This window comes from Spinacia oleracea, chromosome 3 (assembly GCF_020520425.1).
Source record: "Spinacia oleracea cultivar Varoflay chromosome 3, BTI_SOV_V1, whole genome shotgun sequence".
Lineage (NCBI taxonomy): Eukaryota > Viridiplantae > Streptophyta > Magnoliopsida > Caryophyllales > Amaranthaceae > Spinacia > Spinacia oleracea.
In genome coordinates, this window is record NC_079489.1 from 44,541,204 (window position 1) to 44,558,652 (window position 17,449).

Genomic DNA, 17,449 nt, shown 5'->3' on the forward strand with positions numbered 1-17,449 from the left:
AAAATAACAATGATATCCCAATACATGGAGGAATGTTCTAAAACACGTCGTTAGGCCACACAAGCCTACGTCGTACCATAAAATTTAAACCATCCCACAGTACAAGTCTAAAAAAGGAGAGTAAGGCATATTGCACTAATGTAGGCACGACCAAGAGCACGTGTAAAAGAGGCAAAAAACTACTTATCGCCCAAATTCAAAATGCTAGCCACACGACTTCTACATTAAGGATTGAAAGTAGCAAAATATTACCTACCACGAAAGGGATAGCTCGCACCTGCACGAGCGGAACCCCAGGGCATCTGTCTCGAAAGAACCTACAAAAATGGTACGCCAAAAGGAAGCATCCCAACATGCATACTTGGGGGCTCCAAGCTACGAAACAACCATAGCAAAATAAAAAAATCTCGAAGCAAATGTTTGAACAATCGAAAGGGTATGATGTTTGAGCCCACTTCATGAATGGGCCTGAACCCTATAAAGCTTCTAAGCAAACTATTCAAAATCAGTCATTGCTCAAAAAAAAAAATGATTCAAGCAAACTGATTAATGGACCGCAAACAACGGCCATTCTATGAACGCTCGTTCGCACATACATATCATCATTCTAAGTATCGAACATTCACGAACGCACTCAAAAGGAATATACAACAACAAGAGCGGTCAAAGTCTTACGCCTCAAGGTATGTTCCTCGGGCCATATAGACTCGCCCAACTGTTACAATAACTGTACGCCTTAAGAGCAACAGTTCCTTAAAATAATCGCCCCAAAGCGACAAGCACCGTAGTCCACCAATCGGCTACGGCTTCTCAAGAAAATCATCACATTCTAAAAACAAAGAAAAAACAAAAGAAAAGAGAATACATAGAACTTCCAAGTGAAATAAATGAATGAACAAAAGGCCAACTGTGTCATCAAAAGACCAGCCCAAACAACACTTTCAACGCCCCACCTGGGCATGAATTATTTCAACGCCCAGGCCTGGGCGCCGAAAATGTACCCAGGCTCAAAAAAAGGCCCTAACTTCTAGTGGGCCCTGCCATACTCATTCGACTTGAAAATTGCCGAAAGTCGCACCTCACGACTTTGTCAAAGTAGCACACCACTACAAAGATCGCTCGCACTTACGAGCACGATCCCAAACACGATCAAAGACATTACAAAATACGTAGGAACCTCTTTGACAAAAAATAACCGTCAAGCACGAGTGCTTGGGGGCTCGAAAGAAAATATATATTGTGCGACTACACTGTACGAAGTCCCGTGTTTGGATAACCTCAAAAGATAAAACCGGATTACGACCTCAAGACAAAGGTCGCCGTTGATACTTATACATAGTCCCCTAATCAAGGACCCAGGTAATGGCAAAATTGAGCCATAAAGACTAGCTCAAAACCATGAAAGAAGATGACCACAAGACAATGGTCCGTCTAAGCACGTTGTCAACCCACATTCAGGTTGCAACTAAATCCGAGCATCCCTCGGAAGAATTCGCTCCTACAAGAATGAATAAAAAGAAATTCTCAAAAAAAATCACAAGAAAAAAAATGAAATAGGGGCTTGCCCACCTCAATCAGGCAAGATCGAACCACGCGAGTTCCAAATTAAAAAACGAATTCAGGGACGTCCACCCTCAGTGGACAGGGCTCGCCCACCTTCAGCGGGAGGGGTCTGCGTCACTAGCCGCGCAGGTCCTCAGTTTTCGAAAATGAAAAGAAAATAAAATCTTCAAAATAAAACAGGCTCGCCATCTTCAGCAGGCGGGGTCTGCGTCACTAACCGCGCAGGTCCTCAGTTTTCGACAAAAAAATAAAGTCTTCAAATTTAAAATAGGCTCTCCATCTTCAGCCGGCGGGGTCTACGGAGCAAACCACGTAGGTCCTTATTTTCAAAAAAAAAAAAACAAAAAAAAATTTCAAAACAGATTCGTCCACTTCTATCGGACGGGGCGTCCACCCTCAGCGAACAGGTTCGCCATCTTCAGCCGGCGGGGTTTACGTCACAAACCGCCTAGGTCCTTATTTTCAAAACATCAAAACTGATTCGTCCACTTCTATCGGACGGGGCGTCCACCCTCAGCGGACAGGCTCGCCCACCTTTAGCGGGCGGGGTCTGCGTCACTAACCGCGCAGGTCCTTAGTCGCTGCAGCGATAACTTTCTCTGGTTTTCCCTTTTTCCAAAAATTAAAGGACTGGTTTTCCCTTTTTCCAAAAATTAAAGGATTGGTTTTCCGTTTTTCCAAAAAAGAGCGATGTGCTGGATTTTCCTTCGTTTTACGTCCCATAAAAACAAGGGGGTTTTCTCGTTTAGCTAGCCCTGAAAATGAGAATCTTTAAAAACGTTTTACCTCGTGATTGGGCTTGGCCAGGCCCAATTACACTTTATAGCTTTGATTTCGAAAAAACTCTGTAGCTACTCCCAATGACAAAGTGAGGGAGTTTCTACGCACCTTTAGATTCTTCCAATGACAAAGTGAGGAAGTTTCTATACTATCAGTTGAGAAATCCTAATGACACGTGAGGGATATGTCGACACTTCAAGTGATGACCCTTAACTCAAATGTTATCACTCGGGGGCTCGTGAGACCCTCGCAAAACAGGTCACATGCACCATGGCTTGTGTGACGCACTCCGTCTAAAAATTTGACCATCGTCTTACTCCAAGACTCAGTCAAAGTGGGGGCTAACTGTAGACACCTACTTTTGTCCCCGTTCCCGCAAGGGAAAGGTTCGATGATGAAAGCATAAAAACTCCACTTGACAACGCATCTCCTATAAAATAAACGAATCTCGATTCCCCATTTTATTTCACCCGAAACCTACTATTTATGGAAACCTGCTAAAAATAGTAACTGCCGTAAAAGGTAGCTTCTAAAAGTGGCAAATCATAAAAGATAGAGACCTGTCAGAATTAGGTGTTGCATTCCAACATAAATCCTAAATGAGATAGAAAACTGCGAGAATCCTATTCCTAATATGATTCGGAAATAAGAGTTACGTATTAATTGAAATCCTAACGAGCCTAGAGTTCGTAACGGGCCCAGACGCATTCCGTCATAAAATTGATACGCGCTAAAAGACTCGAATTAATCTCAAACTCTACGGATTTCAGGAATCCGAATCTGACCAAAGAACTCTGCCAGACCCTATTTTCAACGCCCAGCCCTGGGCGCCGAAAATTCAAGCGCCCAGAGCTGGGCGCCGAAAATACCTGGGACGGATTCTTTTCCTAATCCGTTTCGTATTCAAATTCCTGAAAAACTATCTTTCTACGCCACTTTTTCCTATAAATAGACCCCTAAAACCGACGTGAAAGGAACACACAACAACACATAATTATATTTTGAGTATTGACTCTAAACCCCTTAGCCTAAGCCTCTCGCTGCGAAATTGTTCACGCGTTCTGTCGCAATCGATCCATAAATCGAACAGAACGTATCCTGTCCCATAATTGAGATTCGTTAAATAAAAAGGAGAAATAGCAAAGTCAAAGTGGTTAGTTTTCTGAGAACCGTGACGCACCTCTCAAGGGTGCGTCGTAATGTGTCCCTTTTCGATGATTTAACTGCTTTCCTCGCCCTTTTTATGAACTGTTAAACTAACCTAATCTGATTGTACTATCACGCCTAACAAATATAATATTTTTGGGAAAATCGGATTATCATGCTAGGTCCCTTAATGCTACTTAAATCAGATAATCACGACCGAATTAGTGTTATATGTTGCATATTGCTAAAATCAACTCAGATTAGTTTAATAGTTAACGCATGTCCCTTCAATTATTTATGCTGAGCTAGTAAGGAAATCCTGCCTCTGGAGTTATCGACGAGCGAATTACTCCTCTCGGTAGTTACAGTCCCCCGAGCCCTCAATCTCTACCTTGCGGGTGTATATTGAGAGATCCCCACACCAGGGATCACAAGGGAACCTACGGCCGTCGTGGTCAAACATAATTGCACTCCCTTTATGTCACGATAACTGGGTTTTGTTAGTTTTTCTCGTTGTCGTTAAAAACTGAATGGCGTCTCCTATATTACTAGTCAATTGGGTGTATACTCACAGGAAATCCAATTACACTTGATTGAATAAAAAGAATCGTCACACCCACGAGGGACAAGGTCACGCATTAGCCTCGCGCTTTTTCGACCCCCTCACAGCCGCCGTCAACCAACATCGCCTGACCGCCGCCTACACCACCCACGACATCGGCGTCTCCTCCTTCGTCCGGTAATCCTCCCTCCTTTCTTATCTCTTTCATTCTCCTCCGTTCTCCTTCTCCTCTCACGTTTTCCTTTTCTTGATTGGTTTTCCTTTCGTTCCTCTCCTCCTTAATGCTCGTGGTTTTGTGCAGCAACCACCACCCACCTGAGAAACCGACCGCGACGGCCACAGGTTCCTGTGTCGTCGCCGACCAAACAGCACCAACTTCGCAATCCTTCCACACGCAAACAGTCCTCCCTTTGGGCTTGCTTCTTGCTCACGGCACCACCACCAGCGACCCGAGCAACCCTCGCTGCCACCATCGACTGTAATACCTCGTATTTTTATAATATTTATAAATATATTTTATTATATTTATAAAGAATTTTACGATTAATTAGCATTTAAATAATATTTAAATATATTTTATTTAATGTATTTTAATTAATTAGAATATTTATTATTTTAATTAATTACGAAACAAATTTAATTCTTGAGTCGGGAAATTAAATGGGTTGCAAATGATTTTTAAATGTTTCGGGTTTTAAATAAAAAGTCCAATTCGTTTTATTAAACGAGCCCAATCAAAAGAATTTAATTCCAAGCTCTAATGTTAGCCCAATCATTTAATTTCCTAAGCCCAATTCTAATCTCCTAATCCTAGCCCATCAAGGGATTAGGGAGCCTATAAATAGGACTCCCCATCATTAAATGAAGCCCTTAAAATCATAAAACCCTTTTTGGCTTGCTTGCACCCCACTCCTCTTTCCCTCTCCTCTTTTGCTCGGCTCGTCCGCACGCCCGCACAGCCGTGCTCGTCCCTTCTGATGCTGTCGCGTCGTGCTGCTCGGCCTCACGCCCCAGCGCGCGCTGCACTCCCTCCCTCGCTCGCTCCTTCGCGCACCAGCGCTGCACTCCCTCTCGCTCTCTCGCTCTCTCCTTCGCGCACAGCGCCCAGCCTCCCTCGCCCCTCTCGCACGCCTAGCGTGCTGTTCTGCCCAGCTCCCTCGCGCCCCAGCGCGCGCGTCCCTCTCTGCCCTCCTTCTCGTCTCTCGCGCACACGCTGCGCCCAGCCCGCGCGCGGCCCTGCTGCATCCCCCTTCGTCGCTGCGCACACACGCACACGAGTTGTGCGTTGTGTGTGTGTGTTCGTTCTTGTTCAATCTTTCGCACAATCACTCTAATTCGTGGTTGTACCGTGCTATAGGCCGGATTGGTATAATTCTCTTCTTCCTTACCTATTCTATTTAAATTCCGTATTTTAAATTATAATATTAATATTGTTTTGAGTAATTAAAATGCTGGGAACCGGTTATGAATACCGTGGTTTGAGGATTTGCGTGTTGTGATTCATTAGGCTTGTTTTAATTATTAAAGGATGAATTTTCAGATTTTTTTATTGAATAAAGAATTGATTTTTATGATAATAAAATAGTTTTATTGGGATTTTCATGTTAGGGTTTTAACCTAGACCTAATGAGTCAATTGATTAGCATAATTAGGTGATGATTTTAATTATGATAATCAATTATATTTTCACATTTGAATAAAGGCTTAAAGTGTTGATTTTTATTGATTTTAAAGGCGGAAAAAGTATGTTTTCGTACTAGGGATTGATTTCGCAAATTGAGACGTTTATATTATTGAAAAACGATTGAGTTCTAAATTTTAAATGAGGTTTTAAATTTTATAAAGTTGCTGGAAATTTAATGAACATGGAAATAATTTAAGTTTCATTATTTTGATGTGAAGGAAATAATGCCCTTGGTCCAAGTATGCATTCAATGTTAAAGTCTAATAAATGCGGTTCAGTATTAATTAACAAGTTAATAATTCAGTGAGATCAAGTGAGCTGAATGCCTAGCTAGAGGCCGCTTCAGTTCAAGTGGAATTAATGATATTAATCCACAGCTTACTCTTGACTGAACCCGTAGGGTCACACAAATAGTACGTAAACGGATCAAGTATTTAATGGCATTAAATACTCCATCTATGGATATTCGGAATCGACGGATCTTGGTTTCAGTGGGAGCTGAGATCGTCACAGGCAAGAAATGAATACTCCGGAAACGATGATATTGCCGGAAACGGAAATATGGATCGTATCGGAAATATAAATATTATCCAAGTCGTAGATGTTGCCGGAAACGGAAACATGGTACGTATCGGAAAATATTATCGGAAATAGAAATATTGCCGGAATCGGAAATATTGCCGGAAACGGAAATATTGTCTGAATCGGAAATATTATCGGAATCGGAAAATAATTCCGGAAACGGAAATATTAAATATTTGTTCGAAACGGAAATTAATTCCGGAATCGGAAATGTTAAATATTGTTCGTATCGGAAATGAATTCCGGAATCGGAAAATTAATCGGAAGCGCGTCGTACGAATTAGCATCGGACGAGCTTGCTAGACGAAGGCCCAGCACGAAGCCAGGCCCACGTCCAGCAAGGAAAACGCACGCCACAACACGCCAGCCCAAGGCTGCGCCAGGCCCACCGCAAGGCAGGCCCAGCGCGCGCCCAAGGCTGCGGCAGTCGTGGGCTGCGATGCTCGGGCTGTGCGCGCGCGCGCATGGCGCCCCTCGTGGGCTGCTGTGCGTGCGTGGGTGTTTGTGTTCACATACGAAACCTAAAACGTACAGGATTCGTTTAATGATTAAATTCCTAATTCTATTTGATAAATTAATTAAATAAGAGTTTCATTAGGATTCTAATTTAATTAATTCGTATCCTAATAGGATTCCAATTCTCTTTCCATACCCCTATAAATATGTGGCCTGGGTTCACAATTTATAACGAGTTTTCAAGTATTCAAAGTGAGTTTTGAGAGAAAAATTCAGACACATTCCTTGCTCAAAAGTGCCGAAATCTTTAGTACCTTAAGGGCGATTCTAGTTGGTCAATCTTAAGGCGGATCCGGACGTGCTGTGGACTATCTACGGAGGGACGACACTTGGAGTCCTAAAGACTTGTTCTTGTTCGGTTCGGGCGCAGCTAGGGAAGGCACGCAACAAAGAGTATGCATCTAAACTATGCTATATGATTATGTGTAAATAATATGTATTCCTGGCTAAATGGTTTTTCCGCATGATTTATGAATTGTCATATGTATCATAACCTAACAGTGGTATCAGGAGCCTCTTATTATTTTCATAATCTAAATTGCATGAACATGGTTAAATATTACAAATTTGCAAGAATTAAAAGGGGTGATTAATTTTCGTAATTGTTAATTAATTGCAAATTGCGTTTATTTAATTATATGTATGCAGTTTTTCGGCAGTTTCTTCGTTACTCATCCAAATCGAGTGATTTTTGTGTCAATTCCGCATGTAAAAGGCATTCTAAAATTTTGACAAAAATAGTGTTTTTCTGCCGAACCCAGAATTCTCAAATTCGAAGCCTAACTATGACTTTTCGAAGGTTTTAGTTTTTCGAATGCAAAATTTCGTAAATTTAAGATGTTAAATTAAATATTTGCGATTCTTGTTGATAAATCTTGAATTTTTGATTGACCTACTGTATATGTTTAACAAGTTTTAATGCCTAGCCTTGTTAATTATGCAATCTAATTTGTAATTATGATTAATTTGTTGAAAATTAGAATAATTTAGAATTAATTTGATTTTCATAATTAATTATAATTTAATTAGATACCTATGATTAAAAACCACCATAAAAATTGTAAATTTATGATAAATTTTAAATTTTTATGACCTAGACTTGAATCCATGTTAATCGGAAATCAATTGAATAATAAATTTTCGATTTTTCACCCTAAAATTATGAAATTAATATTAATTTATTAATTTGTCATTAATTTTAAATATAAATTTTTAAATTTTATGCGATTCGTTCATATAACTTGCACGCACAAAGCAATGGACGCTACGTGTTACCCTTAAGGGGTGTTGTATAGTGCGGGCATGCGACGACGAGCAAGGGGGCTCATCGCCCATGCGGCACGAATGCAATGAGCAAGGGCATGGTGCACGAGCACAAGGCAGCAGCCTTGCCTTGTGTCGTGGGCTACGAACAATGGACGAATGGGCATGGGCGAAGGCAAGGCACGGCAGTCGCGTGTGGGCAGCAAGCGAGCTGCGCCACAACGCGCACTGCCTCGCGCAAGCGCGCGCAGCCTCGCGCGCAGCGAGCGCAAGCTAGCGTGCCACGAGTGCTGCGCCCAGCGTCGATGCCTCGCGCAGAGAGCGCTGGCATGCACAAGCGAGCGCTGGCGAGCGCGCGCTGGCTCGCATCAAGCGAGTGCTGGCGAGCTCGCACAAGCGAGCGCTGGCGAGCGCGCGCAGCGAGCGCTGGCTCGCATCAAGCGAGCGCTGGCGAGCGCGCACAGCGAGCGCTGGCGAGCGCGCACATCTAGCGCTGGCGAGCGCGCACAGCGAGCGATGGCTCGCGTGCATCGAGCGCTGGCGCGCGCGCAGCGAGCACCAACTCGCGCGATTGCTTGCGAAGGGTAGAGGCAGCAGCTATGCGACGCAGAGCATGGGCTGCGCGCACATGGCAAGCGATGGCTATGTGCGTGTGGCCCATGGGCCTGCGATGCGTAGGGTGTTTGCGTTGCGATTAGATCGTTTTGAATGTTTAATTTGAAATTTTCAGTTTACGTAATTTTAATTAATTTTAAAATTAATAATTTAAATTATTTTCTTGGATTTTAATTTTGAATATTATAATTATAATAAATTTTATTTATTCTAATTATTTTACTAAAAATTAAAATCATGAATTAATTTAAATACGACTGAAATTAAATTAAACTTTTTGGATTCAATTATAAATTTATATGAGCTTTAAATTTTAATTAAATTTGTATGTTTCCGGTTAGACTAGAAATACATTTTTATGTTTAAAATTAGTAAAGCATATGAATTTATTGGTTTGAGTGGGAGCCCTTTTTAGTCATAAACTCTTGATTAGGTCTACAAATCCTTAAGGTTAAAACAACTTGATTAGAATTAATAAGGACTGAATAATTGGTAGATTATTGGTGCCCTTGATTAATTGCTGCAAATGTTTACGTGATGTATAATGTGTTATACTAACCAGCTACGTGGGCCATTCATGATAATGAATGGGTGAATGGTATATATTGTATATGTACTGTTTTGCAGGTTATGAAGTGACTAGTATGGCCCAAATAGGATAGAAAATATGGTCTGCGTACCATTAATTTGAATGTAATTGGTCTAAAGTACCAAAGTCGTTTTTCAATTCAAATATGGTCTGCGTACCATCAAATAGTTGTAATTAGTTTTAATTATAGCTTATCCTATTTGAATAAAATGGTGCCTCCCACGGAGATTTTCGAGACGGACTTTGAAGTTAAAGCTTCAAGATGAAGTCGGGCCATACTAGATCACATTTATCTTATGCATGTTTTAAGTTATTTATTGCTTTAAATATGTCTTAAAATGCATGAGATTACGGCTTGATTATGTTGCATGATTAAGGATTTTAGTTCACTTAAAATCTAACCAACATAGTAAGAGCCTTAAGTTCCAAACTTAAAAAATTGAGTTATAAGGTGCCATGCCAAAATATACACTTGCTTGGATATCCTTTACATCAATCTAGTAATAGTTTTCGCTCAGCGAGGTGTTACTTATTGGTCCTAAAGGGGCAAGGTACACAAATAATTGTGAGTACATGTTAGTTTTGGTGAAACTCAACGATATAAGTAAGGAGTCCTTTTATGTCGTGGCAAAATCGATAGGTTTACCTAATAAGTTCTTAGACGTACCTATCAACCAAGAATAGTTTCTAGACTATTAGCAAAAGGCTTTTGCTTACCTAAGATGTTTTAGGATTAAGTCGACAAACTGTGCTTAGTTCTTCAATGATTTTAGGATCTTGGAATCATTTTATTCACACCTGCCGGAACAATAAATTCGAATAAAATGCTAATAACTTGTTGAAATTGCATGATTGCTTTGATTTTCAAGTTATTATTCATGATAAATGTTTAGACTTTGCATGCTTCAATGTATGTTTTAATTATTGTTTATAATTAAATATCTTGCACTGCAATAAATCCTTTTAGAAAGGTAACAGTAAATTTCCTCGATTGGTAGTGAATCCAAGAACGATTCACGGAAATGAGAGAAAGTGAGCAATTTAAAATGTACGTTTCTTATAGCGACTTTTATGGTTGTTTTCGAGTATCAAAATCGAATGGCAAACCGATTGGTGCTTGTGAATTCAAAATACAATGTAGTTTTGAGATCATAAAGCATTGAGTTTAAACGCTCAGCTTTACCAATGGTTAACAACCTAATATCTTTGTCCATTTAATTCTCGAATGAGTCTAGTCCCTAGACATTTGAATAGATCGATGCTTAGAGAACTTTAGAAGCTTCTGGTAAGATCATCTAGTGGAAACAAAATATTCAACATAAATTAAATGGTAAGAACCTTGTTGGGGTGACATTGGACATGTCTAACAAAGTATAAAAGTCAACACTAAAGAATTCAATTCTTAAGACTATAAGAAAGGGTACAAGAAATAGGAAAACAAAGGAACAAATGAAAGGAATTTACGATTCCGTTTCTACCTATAAGTTTATGTTTAAAGAGAAGTGACCTAGCAATCAAACTTCCTTGGTATCATATACCGCTTGAGGTTCTTACTTCGGTAATAACTCAAACAATGGAAGCTAGGATACACTAATGACCTACAAGTGGGAAATGAAGCATGGCAATGCTACATTAGTTGTAGGGTCATCTAGTTTGTTTTAAGTCCTTTCAAAGGCTGGAACTTAATGGCTATTTTGTTCCATAATCAACATACCTAAATTTCTGTTTTCAAATACAGAAAGACTCACATTCAAGAAAAACAAAAACAATGTTTGTTTGTTTATTTGAATGAAATGGTCAATTACAGGTTGAGTCAATATGCTTGATTAAAACAAACAACTCTTTAAAGAACTTTACTAGGTTCAAATCAACCCCTTGATTTGAGTTCCACTAATCTTTGGCATTGTTGCTTAGACCATATCAACAAGTTAACATTCAAAAGCTCTATTTTTATGGACTTTTGAAAGTTCATTGATTTCTAGATCAATTTAAGACGACTATTCTTACTTGTTGAAAGTAACAAAAGATATGAACTATTGTTAGAACGCCTGGACAATAGAGTTCAAAGCTAAAGAAAGATTTTATGACTTTATTATTTCACATAGATTTGAGTGAATGTAGGTTTATTTACTCAAATGTGATATAAGTTGAATCTGTTTGGCTAGTTCAAAGATTCAGAAGTATAAAATCCACTTGGCAAGAAATCATAAAGATCTAGGTTAGATCATGTTGATGATTACTTGAGACCAAATATGATCATCAATGATTGTGTGTTGTAATTTCACAATCTAGGTCCATAAGATATGGCATATCTACGTTGGAATAATCGAAGTCAATTAGTACTTGATTCGATCAATGATGAATCATAAAGACTTTTCCTATAATTTCTAAAACAAAATGCTCAACTACCACCAAACTAAACCAAATTCGTCAAAGCTATTGAAAAGTAATTTCAGAAATAACTTTTCATAATATATCTAAAGAGTTCCTAAACTCAGTGGGAGCTTAGTGTTTGTTATTCAACAAACTAAGGCCCAAGTATAGATATATGTTTCATTGTGATTTATTCAAATGAAATACAAGGGTATTGTTTCTACCACCAATTTTTGAGAACATAATGTTTGTTTGCTCGAAATAATGTCCTTTTGGAGATTCGTTTCCAAAATGACAAGTGGGAGAAAATAGACCTCGAAAGTCTTCGAGGCGAACAACAAACATAAACGGACATTCCGGAGGCTTTTCGAAGTGCTTCAGAAAATCCGAACTTATTCTGTAAGGACTTTTCAAGTGGCTTTAAAGAATAGACATCTCTTAGAAGACTTTACAAGTGCTTCAAGGAGAACAGAATATTCAAAGGACTTTCAAGTGGCTATTGATATTCTATTGTTTGATGTTCTATACCCAAGTAGGCATAGAATTCAAGTCACTGAAACTATGAGATTCTTCTATTCGATAGTGAAGAAACATAGAGATCAGGTCAATGAAACTATGAGATTCTTCTATTAAATAGTGAAGAAACCTACAACTTGCAGTCAAACTATTATCATATAAATTAATGAGTTTGTGACTTGTAAGAAAGCTATGACGAAATATAGATTCCCTAAAATGGTTAGAGGCCATATATAGACTCAAATGCTTTAGATGGTTAAAGGCCATAAAACATAACCAATGTTTTGATGACAAAATTGAAAGTTCGTTGATTTGCAAGAATAGTTTCACACCTATTGGTTGCAAGTTTGTTTTAAGGATAAAAACCATCAAACATGGAATTGTGTTCACACACAAAGCTAGATTAGTTGCTAAAGGTTACAAGCAAATTCATGGCATGGATTGTGTTGAAACCTCATGCATAATCGTAATGCTCAAGTCTATAACTCAAGCAATGATTGCATATTGGTACATATGATAATTGGATGACAGAACGTATTCCTCAATCAAATGTTGGAAGAAAACTATGTACATGGCATGTCATAGGATTTGTGGATCCAAATAAATGCTTGAAAAGGAATGCTAACTTATGAAATCTAAGTACAGATTTAAGCAAGCAATTGGGAAATGGAACTGTATTTTAGTGAAGCTAATAAGCATTTTAGTTTCATAAAATATACATGATTCTTATAGATATATAAGAAGTTTAGTGGGAGTACTTAAAACTTAATTGGTCCTATGTGTATTACACACATATCTCTCTATTGTGAAACAACATTCAAATGCTAATGACTTAGATTTGAAATTTTTCATCAATGATGGACCATGGCGAAACTTAGTACATACTGGGTATTAAGATCTATTTACAAAGATCTTATGATATTGTTTTGGATTAAGTAATGGCATTTACTAAATCAAACACGAAAGTCTCCATTGGAGATATTCGACCCATGTGAATAAATCTAAGTAAAGGATGTTTGAACTATGTATAAGCATTTACTAAGTTAAACATCCAAGGATCTAATATAAGATTCTTAACCTATATTATATGTCAAAGAATTTAGCTGGATTTAGTATCTACTGAAACTAGATAAGCTAAAGTTACATGAATAGAATTCAATTGGGAATTATTCTGCAAAAGAATTTATCATGTATGATATAATATGAGGATCGCCAAAAACGTATCGTATGACTTTAGCCATGACGAACATATACCAATCTCTATTGATCTAAGTAAAGATCAACTAGATTGAGATCAAGAATACTTATGGTACTTGAAAAGGTACATAGGAATAGTTCTTGAATCAAAGAAATAAAGATATGCTAAATATTGATGCTACACGCATAAACACTGGCAAAGGATCAAGCAAGACCCTTTGGAGTTAACCATTGATAAGGACGAGCTATAGAGCATCGTGTTTTGAAAATGGCAACATGGGTTGGAGACCATGAGTTGTTGCGTGGGAAATTAAAATAATAATTTCTATGTTCTAAGATATAGTTGGAGAGTCTTCCACATATCTATGAACTGCTTGGATAGGTAAATCCAAACAAAGCATCACTAGCAACCTATACAGTTGAAGTAAAAGTAATTATTGCCTAAGAAGCAATAAAACAGGGTTGTTTAAAGTTCTTCACTGAACTTGGGTAGATCACCTATCTGCTGGCTTGATGGTTCTTCATTGAAAAATGCGTAGAACCACTCTTGAAGCAAGAAAAACGTCTGCTAACTTGATGGTTCTTCATTGCAAATGAGTAAAACCACAATCGAAGTAAGAAAGACTAGATCACATAATAAACAAACTCGAAAAGATCTTATCATCATATCTCGAAGAACATTCGATGAAAAGGATATTAAGATTGGCAAAGCATGATAACTAAACCTATGCAACAAGTGAGAAGCAACACTCACGTTGTGGCACTGGAAATCAAGAATAGCTTTGAATTCCATGAATTGTTTTAGAAGATGGGTTTGAGGCCCATGGTTATAAAACATTGGGGTTGAACATTTATCATATATGAAATGTATTTTCATATTCCATTTAATCTTGGTTTAGTATTAAATGATGAGTCCCTTCAAATTTGACGATATATTCAAGATAGACTGTCAGGACCAGTCCTGTGACTAAGAAATGTTTATCAAGTGAACTTGAATGTCAAAGGTTGAAAATGGTCCCTAGTCGGAGTTTTCTATAAAATTGGACGCATAGAAAACGTCAGACGATTAGAATGCAAGATGACTAGTAGTTCTGTTTCTTGAACTATGTGGACATGGCAATGTCAAGGCGCTTTGTGCAAGACTTCTCTAGGATAGCCAAGCCCATGACTACCTTGATGAAGAAGGAAGCAAAGTTTGAATGGAGTGACCAGTGTGAGGAAGCATTCCAAGCCTTAAAGACGCGAATGACAACCGCGCCAGTGTTAACCTTACCAGATGAGAGTGGTGCGTATGATGTGTATAGTGATGCCTCTAAGAATGGTTTAGGGTGTGTATTGATGCAGAACGGGAAGGTTATTGCGTATGCGTCAAGGCAATTGAAGCCATATGAATCCAATTACCCTACCCATGATTTAGAGCTAGCTGCTATAGTGTTTGCATTGAAGATATGGAGACACTATCTGTATGGTGTGAAGTGTAGGATATTTACGGATCACAAGAGTTTAAAGTACATCTTCACACAGAAGAACCTGAATATGCGCCAACGAAGGTGGTTGGAGTTGATTAAGGACTATGATTTGGATATCCAGTACCATGAAGGAAAAGCCAATGTAGTTGCGGATGCTTTGAGTAGGAAATCAAGTCATAGTGTTAATGCGTTAGTAGTTGCTAACGAGCTGTGTAAGGACATGCAGCGTTTGAACCTTGAAATAGTGAGTGGTGAAAGCCTTGAAGGAATGATGAATGCCTTAACCATCCAGCCGTCGATATTTGATGAGATTAAGGAAAACCAAGCTGGTGATGTAAAGTTGGAGCGAATCAAGGAAAAGATTTCGCAAGGTAAGGAGTTAGAATTCCGAATCCATGATGATGGGAGTTTGAGGTACAAAGGCAGATGGTGCGTGCCTCAAAAGTGTGGAGAATTGAAGGAGAAATTGATGAAAGAAGGGCATAATACGCCATATTCTGTGCACCCAGGTGGTGACAAGTTGTATAAGGACTTGAAAAAGGTCTATTGGTGGCCAAGGATGAAGAACGAAGTGGCTGAATTTGTGGCTAGATGTCTGACTTGTCAGAAGGTTAAAATAGAGCACAGGAGACCTCAAGGAAAGGTCCAACCTTTAGAGATTCCAAGCTGGAAATGGGACTGTATTTCTATGGACTTCGTCACTTGTTTACCTAAGTCAAAGACTGGGAATGATACAATTTGGGTTGTGGTAGATAGGTTGACTAAGTCAGCAGTGTTTATACCAATGAAGGAAACCTGGAAAATGGAACAACTTGCTAAAGCTTACATTAAGAATGTTGTGAGGTTACATGGAGTTCCTAAGGATATCGTGTCGGATAAGGATTCAAGGTTTCTTTCGAATTTCTGGAAAAGTGTGCAGCAGAGCTTTGGTACGACATTGAAAATGAGTACAGCCTTCCACCCAGCCACGGATGGACAAACTGAAAGGACTATCCAAACCCTGGAGGACATGCTTCGGGCATGCGTTATTGATTTCCAAGGAAGTTGGGAAGATAGCCTAGATTTGATTGAATTTTCCTATAACAATAGCTATCATGCTAGCATTGGAATGGCACCATTTGAGGCTCTGTATGGACGAAAGTGTAGAATTCCACTTTGCTGGAACGACATTAGTGAAACCGTAGTGTTGGGACCTCAAATGATAGAGGACACCATGAACCAAATCCGAACCATTCAATCGAAGATTCAAGCGGCGCAAGATCGCCAAAAGAGTTATGCAGACTTGAAACGTAGGGATGAAGAGTTCAATATAGGTGATAAAGTGTTACTCAAAGTGTCACCAATGAAAGGTGTCATGAGATTTGGAAAGAAAGTGAAGTTAAGCCCTAAGTACATAGGCCCATATGAGATCTTAGAAAGAATCGGAAAGGTAGCTTATAGACTAGCCTTGCCTATGGACTTGCATAGAGTGCATAATGTGTTCCACATATCTCAGTTAAGGAAATATATCCCGGATAAATCGAATGTGTTGCAACCGGAGACCATAGAATTAGACCAAAGTCTAACCTTTGAGGAAAGACCTGTCAAAATCCTTGATTGCAAAGTGCGTAGTACGCGTACTAAAGATGTGAAAATTGTCAAAGTGTTGTGGTCTAATCAAGAATCTGAGGAAGCTACTTGGGAAGCGGAGGACGAAATGAGAAAGAAATATCCCGAGCTTTTTCCCGAGGTTAGTTGAGTTACGGGGTCGTAACTCGTGTCTTTTAAAGGGGGTAGAGTGCGGTAGAATTTCAAGCTTTTTACCTTGTTTTCCCCCATTTTATGCTCAATTTAGTGCTTTCTATTGAATTTTCACTTATTATTGTCCTATTTAATCATGTAAAGAGTACAGAAACTTAAATTTTTTGCAAATGAACGCATTGAAAGTCTCAGAAAGTCTCAAGTTTTGAGTTGAATTTTGATTTCCGAACCCAAGTTTCGGGACGAAACTTCTTTTAAGGAGGGTAGATTGTAATACCTCGTATTTTTATAATATTTATAAATATATTTTATTATATTTATAAAGCATTTTACGATTAATTAGCATTTAAATAATATTTAAATGTATTTTATTTAATGTATTTTAATTAATTAGAATATTTATTATTTTAATTAATTACGAAAGGAATTTAATTCTTGATTCGGGAAATTAAATGGGTTGAAAATGATTTTTAAAGTTTTCGGGTTTTAAATAAAAAGTCCAATTCGTTTTATTAAACGAGCCCAATCAAAAGAATTTAATTCCAAGCTCTAATGTTAGCCCAATCATTTAATTCCCTAAGCCAAATTCTAATCTCCTAAGCCTAGCCCATCAAGGGATTAGGGAGCCTATAAATAGGACTCCCCATCATTAAATGAAGCCCTTAAATTCATAAAACCCTTTTTAGCTTGCTTGCACCCCGCTCCTCTTTCCCTCTCCTCTTTTGCTCGGCTCGTCCGCACGCCCGCACAGCCGTGCTCGTGCCTTCGTGCTGTTGTTGCATCGTGCTGCTCGGCCTCATGCCCCAGCGCGCGCTGCACTCCCTCCCTCGCTCTCTCCTTCGCGCACCAGCGCT